The following is a 21,074-nucleotide window of genomic DNA, read 5'->3' as shown; positions in this document are numbered from 1 at the left end:
TGTACATATCTCTGTATTTGAATACGCATGCCTAATACCAGTTTCTTTGGTGCTTCCGTGTAGATTATTTTCAAAATCAGGACAGAGCTATTCAGTAAGGATCTCAACTGTTTTATAGCCCTTAGGAAGGTCACTCCACCAGTAACGTTTACTGGAGGGGACAACACGTGGACTATTCTGTCGAGAGAAGCAGCCACTGCGTAACGCTTGGCCAATGGCGAACAAAGTAATACAGCATTGTTAATACATGCGCGAACCAGGCAGTATCCGCGCTGTTGGAGGCTGCAGCCTTCCGCCGCTGTTAATTGGCGCGCATTACGCTCTGCAGTGCAGTGCCGCGCGCCCTAACTCGTTTTTAGTATCAGAATCAACGGCTCGCCGGTCAAAGCCGGACAAGACGCGGCTTTGTCATAGCGCGCTGCACTATCCGCGCAGCGCTCAAATCTCATTCCCCCGGCTGCAGCAATGGCGCCGGCATAAACAGCACATCGGCTTTGCAGTGCAGTGCAGAGTCAAGTGGGGCACTGAAATCGCCTAAACTGGTCCCGTGTCTGGTACCGCGCCGTCAAAAGCAGGCATTTCTAAATCCCTTCCGCCAGGCGCGCGCGCGGAGTGTGGAAACAAAACCGCGCTATTCCCTCACTTTAACAAACGGAAATGGCAGGCCGACAGTTGTTGGAGGCACAGTGGCGAAGTACAGTATCCGGCAGCGAAAGAAACTGCAAAAGCGCTGCAGGTCAGCATTTGATGTACGGTGTGAAACGAGTCTGTTATTCCATCGAGAAATTTACATGACCAGGGTTTGGGTTGGCGAAGGGAGAAGAGGAAGATGGCGGATCGTTTCTAGTAATCAGGGTAGGCGATCGTGCCGTCTGTGAAGTGCGCGATTTCTTCTCAATTATTAATGACTCGTTCCCCAGCATCAAGCATTCCACAAATGTGTTAAAGGAATGCTCGCAGAAGTTACGTGAAAATCCTTGATAGAAAGGTGAAGCAATTCTCGTGAAAGCCTGTTAGGTGAGACTGTGTTCGAAGAAGACTATGCGACCACTATGGTACCACCATCGAATATTTCGCGTTGGGATCACGCGAGGAAGATAAGAGAGATGAGGACGCGTGTAGAGGTGTGTAGACAGTCATTTTCTCTCATCCTACACACGCCAGGAATGGTATAGAAAATCGATAATACTAAAACTATGCAACCCCTCCATGCCTTGGGGATTGTGTATATAAACGTGCTATTGCTGTGACTATGTTTTAACACAAATTTGAAAGCATCCCATCATCATCGACATCAATAAGAACAACAACAGTATAAAAACACTTGGTTTCAAACGCCTTCGTTAACCTTCGCCGTACCAGAGGGGGAAGGTACTTAGTGCCCACCTTTTAGAACTATTGCAATCTAGTGAGGTACATTATATATTTAAATTTCGAAAAAAAAGAAATTTATTATTTTTAATAAATTCTTCCACGAGATTCAGTAGATGTTTTAAATTTTTCAGTTAAACTTAATCCAAAAAATTATATTTTACTTGTTGATGTCACTTTCCGCAGTGAATGTCGTATTCATAGCGTTTGGGATCCCTATCAGGTCGGGTTGAGGGAGGACATAGAAGCAATTCAGAGGCGGGCTGCTAGACTTGTTACTGGTAGGTTTGATCATCACGCGAGTGTTCCGGAATGGTTCAGGTACTCGGGTGGGAGTCTCTAGAGGAAAGGAGTGTTCTTTTCGTGAATCGCGACTGAGGAAATTTAGAGAACCAGCATTTGAGGCTGACCCCGCAGTACAATTTTACTGCCGCCAACTTACATTTCGCGGAAAGACCACAAAGATAAGATAAGAGAGACAGGGCTCGTACAGAGGCATATAGGGAGTCATTTTTCCCTCGTTCTGTTTGGCAGTGGAACAGGGAGAGAAGACCGTAGCGTTCCAAAGGATTGGAAAACGGCACAGGGCATCCCCGTTTTCAGGAAGGGACGTCGAACAGATGTGCAGAAGTATAGACCTATATCTCTAAAGGCGATCAGTTGTAGAATTGTGGAACACGTATTATGTTCTAGTATAATGACTTTTCTGGAGACTAGAAATCTACTCTTTGGGATCACCATGGGTTTCGAAAACGACGATCGTGTGAAACCCAGATCGCGCTATTCGTCCACGAGACTCAGAGGGCCATAGACTCGAGTTCACAAGTAGATGCCGTGTTTCTTGACTTCCGCAAGGCGTTCGATACAGTTCCCCACAGTCGTTTAATGAACAAAGTAAGAGCATATGGACTATCAGACCAATTGTGTCTTTGGATTGAAGAGTTCCTAGATAACAGAACGCAGCATTTCATTCTCAACGGAGAGAAGTCTTCCGAAGTAAGAGTGATTTCAGGTGTGCCGCAGGGCAGTGTCGTAGGACCGTTGTTGTTCAAAATATACATAAATGACCTTGTGGATGACATCGGAAGTTCACTGAGGCTTTTTGCACATGATGTTGTGGTGTATCGAGAGGTTGTCACAATGGAAAATTGTACTGAAATGCAGGAGGATCTGCAGCGAATTGACTCATGGTGCAGGGAATGGCAATTGAATCTCAATGTAGAGAAGTGTAATGTGCTGCGAGTACATAGAAAGATAGATCCCTTATCATTTAGTTACAATATAGGAGGTCAGCAACTGGAAGCAGTTAATTTCATAAATTATCTGGTAGTAGGCATTTGGAGTGATTTAAAATGGAATGACCATACAAAGTTGACCATATAAAGCAGATGCCAGACTGAGATTGATTGGAGGAATCCTAAGGAAATGCAGTCCGAAAGCAAAGGAAGTAGGTTACAGTACACTTGTTCGCCCACTGCTCGAATACTGCTCACCGGTGTGGGATCCGTACCAGATAGGGTTGATAGAAGACATAGAGAAGATCCAACGGAGAGCAGCGCACTTCGTTACAGGATCATTTAGTAATCGCGAAAGCGTTACGGAGGTGATAGATAGACTCCAGTGGAAGACTCTGCAGGAGAGACGCTCAGTAGCTCAGTACGGGCTTTTGTTGAAGTTTCGAGAACATACCTTCATCGAGGAGTCAAGCAGTATATTGCTCCCTCCTACGTATATCTCGCGGAGAGACCATGAGGCTAAAATCAGAGAGATTAGAGACCACACAGAGGCATACTGACAATCCTTCTTTCCACGAACAATACGAGACTGGAATAGAAGGGAGAACCGATAGAGGTACTCAAGGTACCCTCCGCCACACACCGTCAGGTGGCTTGCGGAGTATGGATGTAGATGTAGATGCTAGTTGTGGTATGAGGTACCCTCCGCCACGCACCGTATGGTGGATTGCGGAATATGTATGTACTATTGGTCAAGAGTGTACTGAAATAGTAACCTAGGGCGTTTGAATGCGACCACGGGCCCACTGCGAGGAACAGGAGAAGCAACGCCGCCAGATGAGGGAAGGAATTAATACGCGCGCCGCCCCTGTGCGAGAGAATTATCAGCGCCGTCGTGGACGCGCTATGAACGAGAGAGCGGAGTGCCTGGACGGTAGGTAGCGCGGTGTGGTGTGGTGTGGAGCGGCCAGTGGCCAGCGGCCGTTGCCCCCGCTGTCCGAACTGGCGCGGCCGGATGCCCGCCGCTTCCTGCCGCAAACCCGCCCGCCTTGGGCCTCGCGGCTGGCGCTCGCCGCAGGGTCACCCGTCCTCCGACCGACTCACGCGCTGCCGCAGTACGTGGCCCACGCGCGCTACAATGCGCCTGCGGGGCAGCGAGCACACGACGAAAACAGAATTTCGCTACTGTGAATCCAATTTGCGGGTCCGGTCAAATATTGGCTGTCGGAGCGTCGGTGGCTTGTGTCTGCAAATATCGCGTATCGATTGCCCCAACACGAGTCCTGGCGTTATCAACACTTCAGTAATTCTTTTAATAAAACGAGACTAACGCTCAAACCTCCAGATGTCAGAATCACAGATCGGTACCAAACCTCGTATGGCTTCAGTCCTGCTACGGTCGCAGGTTCGAATCCTGCCTCGGGCACGGATGTGTGTGCTGTCCTTTGGTTATTTAGGTTTAAGTACACTACTGGCCATTAAAATTGCTACACTACGAAGATGACGTGTTGCAGACGCGAAATTTAATCGACGGGAAGAAGACGCTTTCATATGCAAATAATTAGCTTTTCAGAGCATTCTCACAAGGTTGGCGCACGTGGCGACACGTACAACGTGCTGACATGAGGAAAGTTTCCAACCGATTTCTCATACACAAGCAGCAGTTGACAGGCGTTGTCTGGAGAAACGTTGTTGTGATGCCTCGTCTAAGGAGGAGAAATACATAGCATCACGTTTCCGACTTTGATAAAGGTCGGATTGTAGCCTATCGCGAATACGGTTTATCGTATCGCGACATTGCTGCTCGCATTGGTCGAGATCCAATGACTGTTAGCAGAATATGGAATCGTTGGGTTCAGGAGGGTAATACGGAACGCCGTGCTGGATGCCAACGGCCTCGTATCACTAGCAGTCGAGATGACATCTTATCCGCATGGCTGTAACGGGCCGTGCAGCCACGTCTCGATCCCTGAGTCAACAGATGGGGACGTTTGCAAGACGACAACCACCTGCACGAACAGTTCGACGACGTTTGCAGCAGCATGGACTATCAGCTGGGAGACCATGGCTGCGGTTACCCTTGACGCTGCATCACAGACACGAGCTCCTGCGATGGTGTACTCAACGACGAACCTGGGTGCACGAATGGCAAACCGTAATTTTTTCGGATGAACCCAGGTTCTGTTTACAGCATCATGATGCTCGCATCCGTGTTTGGCGACATCGCGGTGAACGCACATTGGAATCGTGTATTCGTCATCGCCATACTGCCGTATCACCCGGCGTGATTGTATGGGGTGCCATTGGTTACACGTCTCGGTCACCTCTAGTTCCCATTGACGGCACTTTGAACAGTGGACGTTACATTTGAGATGTGTTACGACCCGTGGCTCTACCCTTCATTCGATCCCTGGGAAACCCTACATTTCAGGAGGATAATGCACGACCGCATGTTGCAGGTCCTGTACGGGCCTTTCTCGATACAGAAAATTTTCGACTGCTCCCCTGGCCAGCACATTGTCCAGATCTCTCACCAACTGAAAACGTCTGGTCAATGGTGGCCGAGCAACTGGCTCTTCTCAATACGCCAGTCACTACTCTTGATGAACTGTGGTATCGTGTTGAAGCTGCATGTGCAGCTGTACCTGTACACGCCATCCAAGCTCTGCTTGACTCAATGCCCAGGCATATCAAGGCCGTTATTACGGCCAGAGGTGGTTGTTCGGGGTACTGATTTCTCAGGACCTATGCACCCAAATTGCGTGAAAATGTAATCACATGTCAGTTCTAGCATAATATATTTGTCCAATGAATACCCGTTTATCATGTGCATTTCTTCTTGGTGTAGCAATTTTAATGGCCAGTACTGTAGTTCTAAGTCTAGGGGACTGATGACTTCAGATGTTAAGTCCCATAGTGCTTCGAGCCATTTGAACCAAACTTTGTATGTAGATGGAATATGAACCAAAACACCGATTTAGACTGAAGAGGCAAAGATACTGCTACACCTGCCTAATACCGTGTAGGGTGTCCGCGAGCACGCAGAAGGGCCGCAACACGACGTGGTATGGACTCCAGTAATGTCTGAAGTAGTGCTGGAGGGAACTGACACCATGAATCCTGCAGGGCTGTCCATAAATCAGTAAGGGTACGAGCGGGTAGACACCTCTATTGAACAGCACGTTGGAAGTCATCTCTGATATGCTCAATAATGTTCATGTCTTGAGAGCTAGGTGTCCAGCGGAAGTCAGAAGAATGTTCCGGGAGCGACACTGTAGCAATTCTGCACGTGTGGGGTGTCCCGTTGTCTTGCTGGAATTTTCCAAGTCCGTCGGAATGCACGATGCACATGAATGGATGCAGGTGATCAGACAGGATGCTTACGTACGTGCCACCTGTCAAAAATCGTATCTAGATGCATGAGGGGTCCGTTATCACTCCAACTGCACATGCTCCACACCATTAGAGCGCCTCTACCAACTTGAACAGTCCCTGCTAATATGCCGGGTCCATGGATTTATGAGGTTGTCTCCGTACCTGTGAATGTCCATCCGCTCGATGTAATTTGGAAGGAGACTCGTCCCACCAGGCAACATGTTTCCAGTTACCAAAAGTCCAATGTTGGACTTAAAGGGCCCAGGCGAGGCGTAAAGCTTGGTGTCGTGCAGTCATCAAGGGCACAAGAGTGGGCCTTCGCATCCGAAAGCCAATATCGATGATGTTTCGTTGAAGGGTTCGGACGCTGACACTTGTTGGTGGCCCAGAATTGAAATCTGCGGAAATTTGAGGAAGTGTTGCACTTTTTTCGCGTTGAACTATTCTCTTCAGTCGTCGTTCTTGCAGGACGTTTTTCCGGCAGCAGCGATTTCGGAGACATGATGTTTTACCGCATTCCTGATATTGACGGTACGCTCGTGAAATGATCGTACTGGAAAATCCGCACTGCTCGGGGATGCTGTGTCTGATCGCCCATGCGTCGACTATAACACCACGTTCAAACTCAGCTAAATCTCGATAACCTGCCATTGTAACAGCAGTACCCTATCTAAAAACTGCGCCAGACACTTGTCGTCTTACATAGGCGTTGCCGACCGCAGCGCCGTATTTTACCAGTTTACATATCTCTGTATTTGAATCCGCATGCCTATACCAGTTTCTTTGGCGCGTTAGTGTAATTCGTGCTGTGTGCTGCCGTCGAGTAGAACATACGTAAACGTGAATTACAAGTACCAACAGAGCTACGGAGCCCAGCAAAGGCAGATATGTGTGTGATTGGATTGGAGATCTAGCGAGGGTGGAAACGTAGAGCGTTAAATTCCCAATGATGACAATTTTTGTAACTGTTTAAAGTGAAGCTATTATATGAGAGAGCATTTTCCTGGGATGTAAAAGGACTTACCGGAATATGTAGCTCTAATTGAAAGAAAAACAGCCCTCGGTCACTTTTTATAACAAATTAACCTGGTTTCAACACTGCTAGGAGTGTTGTCCCCAGAATTTAAATCAAAGAATGGTCTATATTCTATAACATGGTCACAGAATTATGACTAAACACGTATGATAGGGTATAAGTACGGAATCATCGTGAAAGACTGGCAGTACTTATGTCATTTATAAACTAATAAACATACCGAAAGGGCATTAGTCACAAAGATATTTAAGATAAAGAAAGCTGTGATGGCGAGCCACTAAGGGCTGCTCGTTACTTGCGTGGTGCAGGTTGCAAAACTGTCATAATTCTGTGACTGTGTTACAGAATATAGACCATTCTTTGATTTAAATTCTGAGGAAGTGTTGAAAACAGGTTAATTTGTTAAAAATAAAGACCGAGGGCTGTTTTTCTTCCAATTGTAACTATTCACGGTCTCTGAACGTGCAGCCATGTACAAAATTTTGATATCTAGCTCTGTTCTTCTGGCAGTGTGCTTTCGCTTCGTTAGTTGAACTTAATGTACTTATTGATTTTTTTATTTTGTTTATTATTATTATTATTATTATTATTATTATTATTATTATTACTATCACTTCCGCACGCTTGATGCAATTGTTTCTTTATTCTCGTTGTCTCGGGATTATACTGAAAATAAGCCGCGATTTTGAATAATTCGCACCTCCCAATTTTTAAAGCTGAATCTCTGGATTTTTGGTTTCTGAAGATTGGCAGGTATGCATGTTAAAAGGTTGAAGTAAATACGAAGAAAAACTTAATTTTAATCTATAGCTCAACTCTTTTATTAATCTGGTACGGAACCAATTGCGAAATACGATTGACTATCGGGAGCCACCTATTGCCAGCGGTAACCTAACAAAAAACTGAATGAAGCGTACAATCAGCTGTCGGTGTCTTCCCTAGTTTGGAAGCTGAATGGGATGTCGCAGCAAAGTTGAGCTTCAAACAAGGTCTCTAATCGATATTTGAATAAAATAAAAGTAATCTAAACCGCTATTCTCATCAAAAAGGTCCCTTCGCTGTAGGGGGATTACACGACCGATTGGTTTCTGCTCTGTACGATGAGATTTTGCTTAAATTTACTTTCTGCATTGCACTAAAGTCCATTAAACCAGGGCTAGCAGTTCTCTGTGTGAATGAGCTGATGAGCTACGTGGAACGACGCGTGGCTGATTATGTGTGTAGCAGCGAAGAGCTGTTGCGACAGTGGTTCGCTGTTCAGCTGGGCTCCCGCCGTCTCCTGGAATCCCTCGTCTTCATTGTCAGCCCTGCGCTGGAGTCACTCTCGCCGACTCCGCACTGTTATCAACCCGGAGCCAATTAATTCGCTGGAGTTTGCAAAGTCTTTTTAGAGGCGGAATAAGATTGGGAGTTGGAGCGTCTGATTTTAGAAGCTGCCTCGCTTTAACGACGGGCGGAAGTTTTAAGTCGGAAGGTAGTGAGGGGTGCGGGGTCTTTCGAGTCCAGCCCCAACTGCAGAGGGCGGCAGCCGCCCTGTCTTGCCTTTGTGCTCAGCTTGTTGTTTCGGAAGACCGGGCGACGCGGAGCTGAAATTGCGCGGGTGGTTTATGCACGCGGGCGTCTGTGCGGCAGAGGTAGGTACTCAGCACCAGCATGTGAGACCGTTCGCTGCAGTTGCAGGCCTGTGGAACTGAATGTAAAAATTGGAGCCAGAAGTAAGGAACTAAAGTATATTAGAAAACACTCTACTGGCAGTATTCCGAAAAATGAAAAGACGAAAGAATCTCATCGCGCCGTTACTGAATATATGCTGAACCAAGACGGAAAGAAGTTTACAGGTTATTGGTTTGTCGACATTATTTCGGTATGTAGAGAATAGCACGTGACATAACTACAGCACAACGTAGAAAGGAATCAAAACATCTTACTCACTTCGTTTAATAATAAAGTATTGCGAACTACCCTTAAGTCTGTAACGTATTGTTCGTAGATAGGCGCAGAGATCGACAACCATTCGCTTACACTATGGGCGATAAATAACGGGAAAATATAACAAACGTAAAAAAAAACGTAGCGACCGAAAACAGAATGTCCACATACAATGAGGTGACAAAAATCATAGGATATCCCTTAATATCGCGTCGGACTTCCTCGCACCCTGTGCAGTTTAAATGTTCAAATGTGTGTGAAATCTTGTGGGACTTAACTGCTAAGGTCATCAGTCCCTAAGCTTACACACTACTTAATCTAAATTATCCTAAGGACAAACACACACACACCCATGCCCGAGGGAGGACTCGAACCTCCGTCGGGACCAGCCGCACAGTACACGGTCTCCGAGTAGCCGAAAATTACCATTTCCAGTCAATGGTATGTGTGTATATCACTGTCCCACGACTTTTGTCAGCTCACTGTATAACATCTACTAGTACATGACTCCTGTGTAATTCACACTCAAGTGCCTGGCAGAGGGTTCATCGACCCATATTCAGACTTGTTTCTCTACCGTTCCACTCTCGAACAGCGCGTGGGAATAACGAACAACTAACTGATTCAAACGGTTCAAATGGCTCTAAGCACTATGGGACTTAACATCTGAGGTCATCAGTGCCCTAGACTTAGAACTACTTAAACCTAACTAACCTAAGGACATCACACACGTCCATGCCCGAGGCAGGTTTTTTCGAACCTTCGACCGTAGTAGCAGCGCGGTTCTGGACTGAAGCGCCTAGAACCGCTCGGCTACAGCGGACGGCCCTAACTGATTCCGAGCGAGCTCTGATTTCTCTTGTTTCATTACGATGGCAATTTCTTTCTATGTGGCTTAGCGTAAATAATATATTTTCTCTGTCGGAGGAGAGAGTTCATCATTGAAATTTCATGAAAAGATCTCGTGACAATGAAAAAGGAATCTGTTTCAATGATTGCCACCCCAACTTGCGTGTCTTATCCGTGATACTCCATCCCATATTTCGCGATAATACAAAACGTCTTTGACATTAACAATGTCCTCCGTCAGTCGTGTGTGGTACGAATGCTATACCCCGCAGTAAAAGATGGCGGACAAGCGTAGTGTAGACAGTACCTTCTAGTAGACCTGTTGTATCTTCTAAGTGTTCTGCCAATTAAATGCAGTCTTTGGTTCACATTCCGCACAGCATTATCTATATGATCGTTCCAATTTAAGTTGTTCCTAATTGTAAGCCCTAGGTATTTAGTTGAAATGACAGACTTTAGACTCGTGAGTGATTTATCGTGTAACCGAAATTTAACCTTTTTAGTACTCAAGTGAATGACCTCAAAATGGTTCAAATGGCTCTGAGCACTATGGGACTTAACATCTGAGGTGATCAGTCCCCTAGAACATAGAACTACTTAAACCTAACTAACCTACGGACAGCACACACAGCCAGGATTCGAATCTGCGACCGTAGCGGTCGTTCGGTTCCAGACTGAAGCGCCTAGAACCGCACGGCCACACCGGCCGGCGAATGATCTCATACTGTTCATTATTTAGAGTCAATTGCCGCTTTCACCATACAGATATCTTATTTAACTCATCAATTAAAGTAAAAGCCAAATGTAACCACTTTTTGTTTTCATTTCAGGTAAGAACCAGAGTATGGACGAGGAACAAGTATTTGCCAGATATGGTGTTTCGCGCAGTTCGTAAGTTACTCATCGAAATTTGTACAGTCATTAAAAAATAGCTTTTCACTGTACGATCCTGCAATCTCCACTCGACTACGCGTTTGATATTTCAGAAACAATTCACGACGGTATGTCGAAATAAGTATTCAAGTTTGGCAGTTTCATATATAAAGGGCTTAGTTCAATGGTAGTGTAAGTCCAATACCTCCACTTTTCTGTCTTTAATGGTTCTGACATTAATGGTCCAAACAAACAGAAAGAAAGATTCATCTCTAACAAGAAGTCATATGCTTGAATATTTCTGGTATTGTCTCAACTGCACATTTTTCAGCGCTCATTTACCTTTAGGACTCTGTATCTCAGAATGAACAAAAGTGGACTTGTACCACTATTGAAATAAGCCCTTCATATATGGTTTGTATGTAATTGATGAAGAACAAAGAGGCACTGTATGCTTTCAGCACAGAATCGTATACCCGAAACGTGAGCTGTGCGTAAGCTGGAGGAGAGGAAAATTGGTCCACTCGAGAAGCGGCTCTACAAAAGAACATAACTAAGTGAGCTGATTAAATATGAAACTGTAGTGACTAGCAAAAATAAGAGAGTAAAAAAGGCAACAGGAAACGCTGACAAGGATCAGGGAGACGTTTTGTGGGAATTTTGATGCAGCACACAGATATTGTAAACATGGCTCTAGTAGGAAAAGTGGAGGACAATAGTTGCGGATATAGGAAAGAGTAGAACATGCAAAATAAGTAGCGGAGGAAGTGGGGTGCAGTAGGAAAGTAGAACTGAAAAGAGAAACACAAGGGAGTAATAGATGAATCATGGATGAAACGATTCCTGAGAAGTTTGTTGTGACGGGTATATTGGTCCAATAAAGAAGCCAATCTGTTTACAGCTCATCTTAAGGGGACCTCCGAGTTTTGGGAGCCCTGTCAGCAATAGCACTCGCCTGTAGCACGGAATGTCAGAGATAGGCGTGAGGCAAACTAATAGCACAGTTTGTCCTAGATGGAACCTACCTCCTGCCTCAAGGAAAGCAGCCTTTCAATTCGTAACGGTCCTAGATACTGCACGACCCATGTCAGGAAGGGTTTCGATCAGTAATTGTTGAAAATAACTGATCAAAGGTCTGGTGCTGTTAACTAAATTATTCACTCGGTTTCTGTCATTCCGATTTTTCGCGGCAGCACGGAATCGGAGGACAGTAGATCGAAAGAGAGACAGCAGAAGACTATCTCTACCGTGAATTCTTAAGTCTAGGGCAAAAGTCGTGCTACTGCGTCTTTGTCTATTCTCTATCAGCCCTCATCTTCCTGTCTCCGGAATACTAAAAGAGTTCTCAAAACATTCTAGTGCATTCACGGAAACATAAGGGCAAAATTTTGCTTTGCAAATTTTCAGAGACATGCATACGACTCGCCTTTGTTTTTATCTGAGCGGGAGAGGGACTGCACTGTTACGTTATCCAGCCATTTGAGGATTCCCCTTCGTGTTATTTGAGTTGCAAACCGGGGCGGTCGTTGCATGGATTACGGTGACTTTACCACTCGCATTTGCAGATTGATGAACGCAGGAAAAATAAGCACGAGTAAATCAGCGCGGATGCGTGTTTCCGCCGCGGTCGGGGCAGGATGTGTGCATCGAATTCCATGATGACGTTATCTCGCTGGAGAGAATTAGCGCTGCAGGAAATAAACCGCCGCACTGCTTTAAAAACGACGCAGCTCATGCATAATTGATACGTATCCGTGCAGCAACCGGGGACACGTATTACCAGGTCTCGGGGCACAAGTTTTATCCGTCGTATGAATATGACGATCTTGCGACTCGGAAGTTGGAGGACAGCGCGTGATGAGCTAGTGCATTGGGGAGGCACTGACGGATACACGGGGGAAAACAAACAGGGAGAATAGATGAGACGCGGAGACGAAAAAAATGAGGCGCGCGAGTTTATTCACCCCCGGTTCCGGCGATAACCCCGGGGGTTGAGCTTCCCGTTCTGCGCTCACCCCCACCTGTGCAGTGCCGCCCCCTGTTCCCGGGGCGAAATTTGCAAAGCAAAAGCGGCGGTGGCGGTGTCTGCGGCCACTAAAGCCCAGACCGGACAGATTAGTATGCATTTGGGAGGGCGCAGGGCCGAAGCCATCCGCACGTCGATGGCTCTGCCCTCATCTCCCGCCACTGCTCTCGCGTGTCACTCGTGTTCGTCACGGCAAGGTGTTGCACGCCAAACTGTACGGGACGGTCTAGTTGTAGTTAATTTTTTTTCTTCCGGCTACAGCAGTACGGCTGCTTTCGTAAGATTCTCCATTTGCCAGTTTCGTATTACCACGCGACGCTCTTTTTCTTAACAAATAAAATAAATTCCGTGAGCGAGTATGCGAAGAATTTTTGCGATTAAAACCGGTAGGTCACTTAAAATATACTCATTCACTGAGTCATTTTCGCTGCTGTCATCATTAGAAAAATGGTTCAAATGGCTCTGAGCACTATGGGACTCGACATCTTAGGTCATAAGTCCCCTAGAACTTAGAACTACTTAAACCTAACTAACCTAAGGACATCACATACACCCATGCCCGATGCAGGATTCGAACCTGCGACCGTAGCAGTCCCGCGGTTCCGGACTGCAGCGCCAGAACCGCTAGACCACCGCGGCCGGCTGTCATCATTAGATCTGTAATTGAGATTACAATAACGTTGTTGTTGTTGGTGTTGTGGTCTTCAGTCCAGAGACTGGTTTGGTGCAGCTCTCCATGCTACTCTGTCCTGTGCAAGCTTCTTCATCTCCCAGTACCTACTGCAATCTACATCCTTCTGAATCTGCTTAGTGTATTCATGAAAATTTAACTATAAAAAATCAGAGCTCACAAATAAACTTCATTGTAAATCAATAAGAGCTATGCTTATTCAGCGTATCCTCTGCCAAATTTCAGTAAACTGTTGTCCCAAGTTTGAAGCTGATGCAACACTGAGGCGGAAGTTTTATTCCATTTGACTGATGAAGTCATCCATTTTTGAAGTATGTGAGCACCCAGACTTAGCATGTAGTAATTGCTTGGAAATACCCTTATAACTAAATATTTATGTTGCATTTCGTGTAATCATCAGGAGATAACTTATTTCCATTATCATGAGGCAATACTGACCCTACGACTATTCCTAGAGAATAGATTAAGGAACGGCAAGCCTACGTTTCTAGCATTTGTAGACTTAGAGAAAGCCTTTGACAATGTTGAAGGTGGCAGGGGTAAAATACAGGGAGCGAAAGTCTATTTACGATTTGTGCAGAAAACAGATGGCAGTTAGAAGAGTCGAGGGGCATGAAAGGGAAGCAGTTGTTGGGGAGTAAGACAGGTTGTAGCTTCTCCCAGGTGTTATTCAATCTGTATATTGAGAAAGCAGTAAAGGAAACAAAAGAAAAATTCGGAGTAGGTATTAAAATCCATGGAGAGGAAATAAAAACTTTGAGGTTCGCCGATGACATTGTAATTCTGTCAGAGACAGAAAAGGACTTGGAAGAGCAGTTGAAAGGAATGGATGGTGTCTTGAAGGGAGGATATAAGATGAACATCAACAAAAGCAGAACGAGCATAATGGAATGTAGTCGAATTAAATCGGGTGATGGTGCGGGAATTAGATTAGGAAATGAGACGCTTAAAGTAGTAAATGAGTTTTGCTATTTGGGGAGCAAAATAACTGATGATGGTCGAAGTAGAGAGGATATAAAATGTAGACTGGCAATGGCAAGGAAAGCGCTTCTGAAGATGAGAAATTTGTTAACATCGAGTATAGATTTAAGTGTCAGGAAGTCGTTTCTGAAAGTATTTGTATGGAGTATAGCCATGTATGGCAGTGAAACATGGACGATAAATAGTTTGGACAAGAAGATAATAGAAGCTTTCGAAATGTGGTGCTATAGAAGAATGCTGAAGATTAGATGGGTAAATCACTTAACTAATGAGGAGGTACTGAATAGGATTGGGGAAAAGAGGAGTTTGTGGCACAACTTCACTAGAACAAGGGACCGGTTGGTAGGACATGTTATGAGGCATCAAGGAATCAGAAATTTAGTATTGGAGGGCAGCGTGGAGGGTAGGAATCGTAGAGGGAGACCAAGAGATGAATGAACAGATTCAGAAGAATGTAGGTTGCAGTAGGTACTAGGAAATGAAGAAGCTTACACTGGATAGAGTAGCATGGAGAGCTGCATCAGACCAGTCTGTGGACTGAAGACCACAACAACAATATCGTTATTTCATCCCCCTCACCCCATAAGGGTGGGGGATGGGCTGTAGCAGTACCGTTCTCCGGGGGAACGCAGAGGCCACTGGCAGCGGCCTCGATTGGCCGTCATAGTCTCCGGATCTGAACGCATGCGACTCCTTTTTGTGGGGTTACATTCAAGACCAACCCAAAACCCATTGCTGAGCTGAAAACAGCCATTCAGGAGGTAATCGACAACATCGATGTTCCGACACGTCAGCGGGTCACGCAGAATTTCGCTATTCGTCTGCACGTCATCATCGGCAATGATGACAGGCATATCGAACACGTCATAACCTAAATCCGAATACCTGTAGTGACGTTTACATGCCGAATAAAGTGTGTGTACGTCGTAGCTTATAACTAGTTTACGTTTTTTTTTCATATAGTTGAATACTTCTCACCCTGGACATACACAGGGGTCCATAAAAATGTATGCACTGTTTAAAAGTCCATAACTTGCAAAGTAATTGACGGAGTTGTCTTATTTTTGTTGAAAGTGTAGCTTAAAAGTCCAACTTAAAGATAGCACTGTAGGTGTTCGAAATGGTCACCATTAACATCCACACACAAACGATGCCGCCGAACTGCAGCACGAACTACTGACTGCTACGTGTTCAGTTGGATATTTGCACATGAATGTACGATGGATTCTCGAAGTTCATCCAGTGTGCGTGGCTTTTGTCGATAAACGACATTCTGTAGTGTTTTGAAGACAGCAAAGTGGAAGTGCTACATCCGACGATTGCTACACGCAATGGACGAGTATGACCCAGTACGCAGAATGGAGTACTGCGTGTGGTTTACTAAGATGGTGCGCAACGATCAAGAATTTGCAGAGATGATTGTGTGGTCTGATGAGGCACAGTTCAATCTCAAAGGTACAGTAAATAGGCACAATTTCATCTACTGGGCCGCCGAAAATCCGAACGTCCATGTAGATAAAGCCGTGAATTTTCCAGGAGTAAATGTGTCGTGTGGGTTGTCTTGCCGGGGTGATTGTTCTTTGACGCACAGTTACTGGTGAGGTGTACCTTCAGAAGCTTCAGACATCCATTTACCTGCCATCCGAGACTTGTATGGAGACGTACTTTCAAGAAGATGGTGCCCCAGCCCCCTACCAAAATCGTGTTAGGGCGTGTCTCAACGAAAATCTACCAGGAAGATGGATAGGCCGTAGAGGTGCTGTGGAGTGTCCACCACGTTCCCCAGACCTAACTCCTCTGGACTTTTACCTGTGGGGAACACTAAAGGACGTCTTTTATCGACAAAAGCCACGCGCATTGGATGACCCTCGAGAATCTATCGTACATTCATGTGCAAATATCCAACTGAAAACGTTGCAGTGAGTAGTTCGTGCTGCAGTTCGGCGGCATCGTTTGTGTGTGGATGTTAATGGTGGCCATTTGGAACAGCTACAGTGATATCTTTAAGTTGGACTTTGAGCTACACTTTCACCAAAAATGAGACAACTCCGTCAATTAGTTTACAAGTTATGGACTTTTAAATGGCTCTGAGCACTATGGGACTTGACGTCTGTGGTCATCAGTCCCCTAGAGCTTAGAACTACTTAAACCTAACTAACCTAAGGACATCACACACATCCATGCCCGAGGCAGGATTGGAACCTGCGACCGTAGCAGTCGCGCGGTTCCGGACTGAAGCGGCTACAACCGCTCGGCCACCGCGGCCGGCTATGGACTTTTAAACAGTGGATACACCCCTCTGTATAAAGAGATCGGGTTACTGAGCTTGATTGCTATTGGAACTGCTTTTTGAGTCGTTGCAGCCTCTGATGTGTGCGGCTGGTTCCGGCGGAGATTCGAGTCCTCCCTCGGGCATGGGTGTCTGTGTTTGTGATTAGGATAAGTTAGGTTAAGTAGTGTGTAAGCTTAGGGACTGATGACCTTAGCACTTAAGTCCCATAAGATTTCACACATTTGAACATTTTTCTGATAATGTCTCCATCACCGGAGGACGAAACATTAGGCAGAGAAATATTCCTTGAACCATAGCCCAATGCCCCAAAACTGACGTAATGGAAAAAGCAAATACCGGCCATGAAACCGTGCACTGTATGACTATGCGCGGTCTTAAGTGAACACTTGGAGAACGGCACACTGTACGCCGTGACGTTGGTCGGCGGCCGCTCACTCGGCGACCTCCCGCTCAGCTGACGAGTGAGAACGGAGGGATCGCGTTACCGCAGCTGTGGCGCGCCGTGGGACAGTTTGGGTTGGGCAGTGACGCCGTGGTGCGCCGGCCGCAAGAAATGTTTCTCGCACAAGGCCGCGGTGCGGGCTGCGCACTTGCTACACTGACGCCGCGACCATCGTCTTGCACCACGTCGAAAATTCACGCGCGTCTGGACAAGCGTCTTAAAATTAGTAGCTGAAACTCGAAGGACATCTGGCATTTGTTCGAAACTGAGGAAATGCGTCTATTTTATGCAGTGCCTGTGTTCAATACCTGTTTGTAATTTATTGGTTATTACAGTTCAGCCCTGCAGTTGCTGTATGTCGTCTTAACCAATATCAGTTTCATTCAAATAATGCGTCAAATACAGCTTAAAAGAAACAAATTTGACTCAAAATGTGCATATACCTAAGCTACTAGGACCAGACGGAACTGCCATTCTCCGGCCGTAACTGTCGGATTTTTTAATGCAATGACAGATGGCTCACATGAACTACAAGATATAAATAGTAACTCACTTTATTACATTAATGAATAAAAATGATGATGATGTTTGGTTTGTGGGGCGCGGTCATCAGCGCCCGTACAAAGTCCCAATTTTTGCACAGTCTGTGGCCAAGTGGTTCTAGGGACTCAGTCTGGAACCGCGCGACCGCTACGGTCGCAGGTTCGAATCCTGCCTCGAGCATGGATGTGTGTGATGTCCTTAGGTTAGTTAGGTTTAAGTAGTTCTAGGGGACTGATGACCTCGGATGTTAATTCCCATAGTGCTCAGAGCCATTTGGACCATTTTTTTTACACAGTCCAGTCTAGCCACTGTCACGAAAGATGATGATGAAATGGTGAGTGCAACACACCCAGTCCCTGGACAGAGAAAATCCCCAACCTGGCAGGGAATCAAACCCAGGACCCTGTGATCCAGAGGCAGCAACACTAGCCACTAGGCCAAAGAGGCAGCAACGCTAGCTACTAGACCACTAGCTGCGGACAATGAATAAAAAGATTTACTTAACTCGATACAATCATTTGCTGCAGGATTCCTCGGTAATTTTCAACTGTCGTTGACTATTAAACGATCCCTAGATGCACTAATTAACAAACTCTTCTCTTGAAGTACAAGGTTCAACCTTTACAGAAGAACATTTCGATTTGAGACTTGAATAACTCTTTAACCCTACTCGATCATGTGGACTGCTTCAGCTGAACTGGGGCAGAGCTCTCCCGTGCTCGGCTCAATATTGACCTCTCTGCGAGGGCACTGCTGTCCTCAGAGAGAGGGCCTCTCCTATTCGTCGTTGCGGATTGCAGCGCGACATTGCTTGCGTGGGTGGTATCGATGTGCCGTTGCCGACTTTGGTGTGGCTCAGCGATCTCTGCACGATACCACAGATGACCCAAAACACTATGACCACTGCCCACCGCGAGATTCAGTGCAACCTGGTGTTGTTGCGAGCAAGTAGTGTACTAAGGAATGAATACGCGGAGCAGAGACGAATGGGGAAATCGTTCTAGCGACAATGTGAATCGCAAATGGCGAAATCCACTGACATACGAGGGTCGCTCCAAAAGAAATGCACACTATTTTTGTAAAAATGCAGTTTTCATTCTGCAGATGTGAAAGTTTTACAGTGTGTAGATACATCCTTCCCGCTTGTTTTTCAAAGCTATATCAACCTATTCCCGTGACTGGCGCTGTCACAGCATGTTTTCAAGATGGCTCCTACACTTCTCGTTCGTCGGGAGCAACGTGCTGTCATAGAATTCCTGTGCTGTGAAAACGACACAGTGGGAAACATCCACAAGAGGTTAAAAAAGGTGCATAGAGATGCTGTTGTCGATCGCAGTACAGTTAGTCGGAGTGGGCAAGCAGGTTACGTGATGAAAGCGGGCATGGCAATATTGAGGATTGTTCTCGCAGCGGCAGGCCTCGTACTGCACACACTCCAGACAATGTGCAGAGAGTTAACGAATTGGTAACTGCTGACAGACGCATCACAGTGAACGAATTGTCACGCTACGTTGGGACAGGGGAAGGAAGTGTTTGCAGATTATTGGAAGTGTTGGCGTTAATAAAAGATTTGTGCCAGGTGGGTTCCCAGCATGTTGACAGTGGCTCACAAAGAAACAAGAAAAACGGTATGCATCGAACTTTTGGAACAGTACGAGAATGATGGAGATGAATTTCTTGAAAGAATTGCGACAGGTGATGAAACATGGCTCCATCATTTTTCACCAGAGACGAAGAGGCAATCAATGGAGTGGCATCATGCAAATTCACCCAAGAAAAAAAAATTCAAAACCACAGCTTGTGCTGGAAAAGTTATGGCTACAGTGTTTTTCGATTCCGAAAGACTCTCGCTTTTGGACATCATGCCAAGTGGAACCACTATAAATTCTGATGCATATGTGACGACAATGAAGAAACTTCAAGCTCGACTGAGTCGTGTTCGACCACATCGGCAAAAACAAGATGTTTTGCTGTTGCACGACAATGCACGGCCACATGTCAGTCAAAAAACCATGGAAGCGATCACAAAACTCGGATGGACAACACTGAAACACCCGCCTTACAGTCCTGACCTGGCTCCATGTGACTATCGTCTCTTTGGAAAACTGAAACTCTCTCTTCGTGGAACAAGGTTTGAAGATGGTGACTCCCTTGTGCGCGCTGCCAAACAGTGGCTCCAACAGATTGGTTCAGAATTTTACCGTGCGGGTATACAGGCGCTGGTTCCAAGATGGCGTGAGGCAGTTGAGAGGGATGAAAATATTGTTCCTAAAGGATGTATCTACACACTGTAAAACTTTGACATGTAGAATAAAAGATGGATTTTTTAAAAAATACTCTGCATTTCTTTCGGAATGACCTTCGTACATAGATTGTTATGGCCCCTTGCATACAAATGAGCATCTAGGTAATGGCAAAGCCGGATGGCTGTTTGATTACTACTGTTGTCGGCATCTTTCGAAAACAGTGAAACCAAAAGTCCTTCGTTCGTCTCAGAATTGTTAGTGCACCGAACTGTCACGGTGCAATGCAGGTTGCGTCTGCTTGTGCCGCACGTGTTGTATAACAACTTTCACACTCCCACTTCTTCGCTGATGAACTTGTAGTGCTACGAATATTGTGATTATTCTCTACGTAGTCAATTTACAAGTCGACAGAGTCTTAATACGTACGGAGTGCACGAGTACACTGCAGTCTCTTACGAGGGCAGACAAAGGAAGAACTCTAAATACTTTAGCACAGTTTATACTGAGAAAAAAGAGCAAAAGAGCTACGCTAACTCATTCAGATGTTGGAGACTCGCCCGCTCGTTACAGCGGGATAGGCGTCGATCTGTGGCAGATGTCACGACAGTAGAATGCTGCTGCAGGAACAGGTGGTTCGGAGCTCAAACAGATCAGCGTACAGTGCGACAAGTTCTCGGTGGGTATCCGGTGGTATGCGGTACTACAAGTCTACGCACAGTCACGCATTTCCCGTTAACTACGGGCCGGTGGTTTGCGGGCGTAGACTTGGCACCCCATAGCGTCCCAGATATGTTCGTTCGTATTTAGGTGAAGAGAATTCGATGTCGAAGAAATCAGCGTGAGTTCACTACGACGCTCCTCAAACCACCGTAGCACGATTCCGATCTTGTGTGACACGGACAGTTATCATGCTGGAAGATTCCAGACAGTTATCATGCTGGAAGATGCCATCTCCGACCGGGAAGATGTCAGGCATGAAGGGATGCACGCAGCCCGCAGTAGTGTTCTTGTCCACATTCCACTGCCACGATGTCTTCTGTTACTACCACAAGCCCCAGGAAAGCTCAGGCGAATCCCTCGTAGCAAAAAACTGCCCCTGCCCGCCGACCTGCGACCATGGGTCAGTGATTGTCTCGAGCAGCTGTTCGCCGCCCTGATCTAACAAGAAACGAAACTCGTCCCAT

The sequence above is a fragment of the Schistocerca cancellata genome, chromosome 3 (genome assembly GCF_023864275.1).
Source record: "Schistocerca cancellata isolate TAMUIC-IGC-003103 chromosome 3, iqSchCanc2.1, whole genome shotgun sequence".
In the NCBI taxonomy this organism is placed as follows: domain Eukaryota; kingdom Metazoa; phylum Arthropoda; class Insecta; order Orthoptera; family Acrididae; genus Schistocerca; species Schistocerca cancellata.
The sequence above is the reverse complement of the archived record's forward strand: the minus strand, read 5'-3'. Positions refer to the sequence as shown.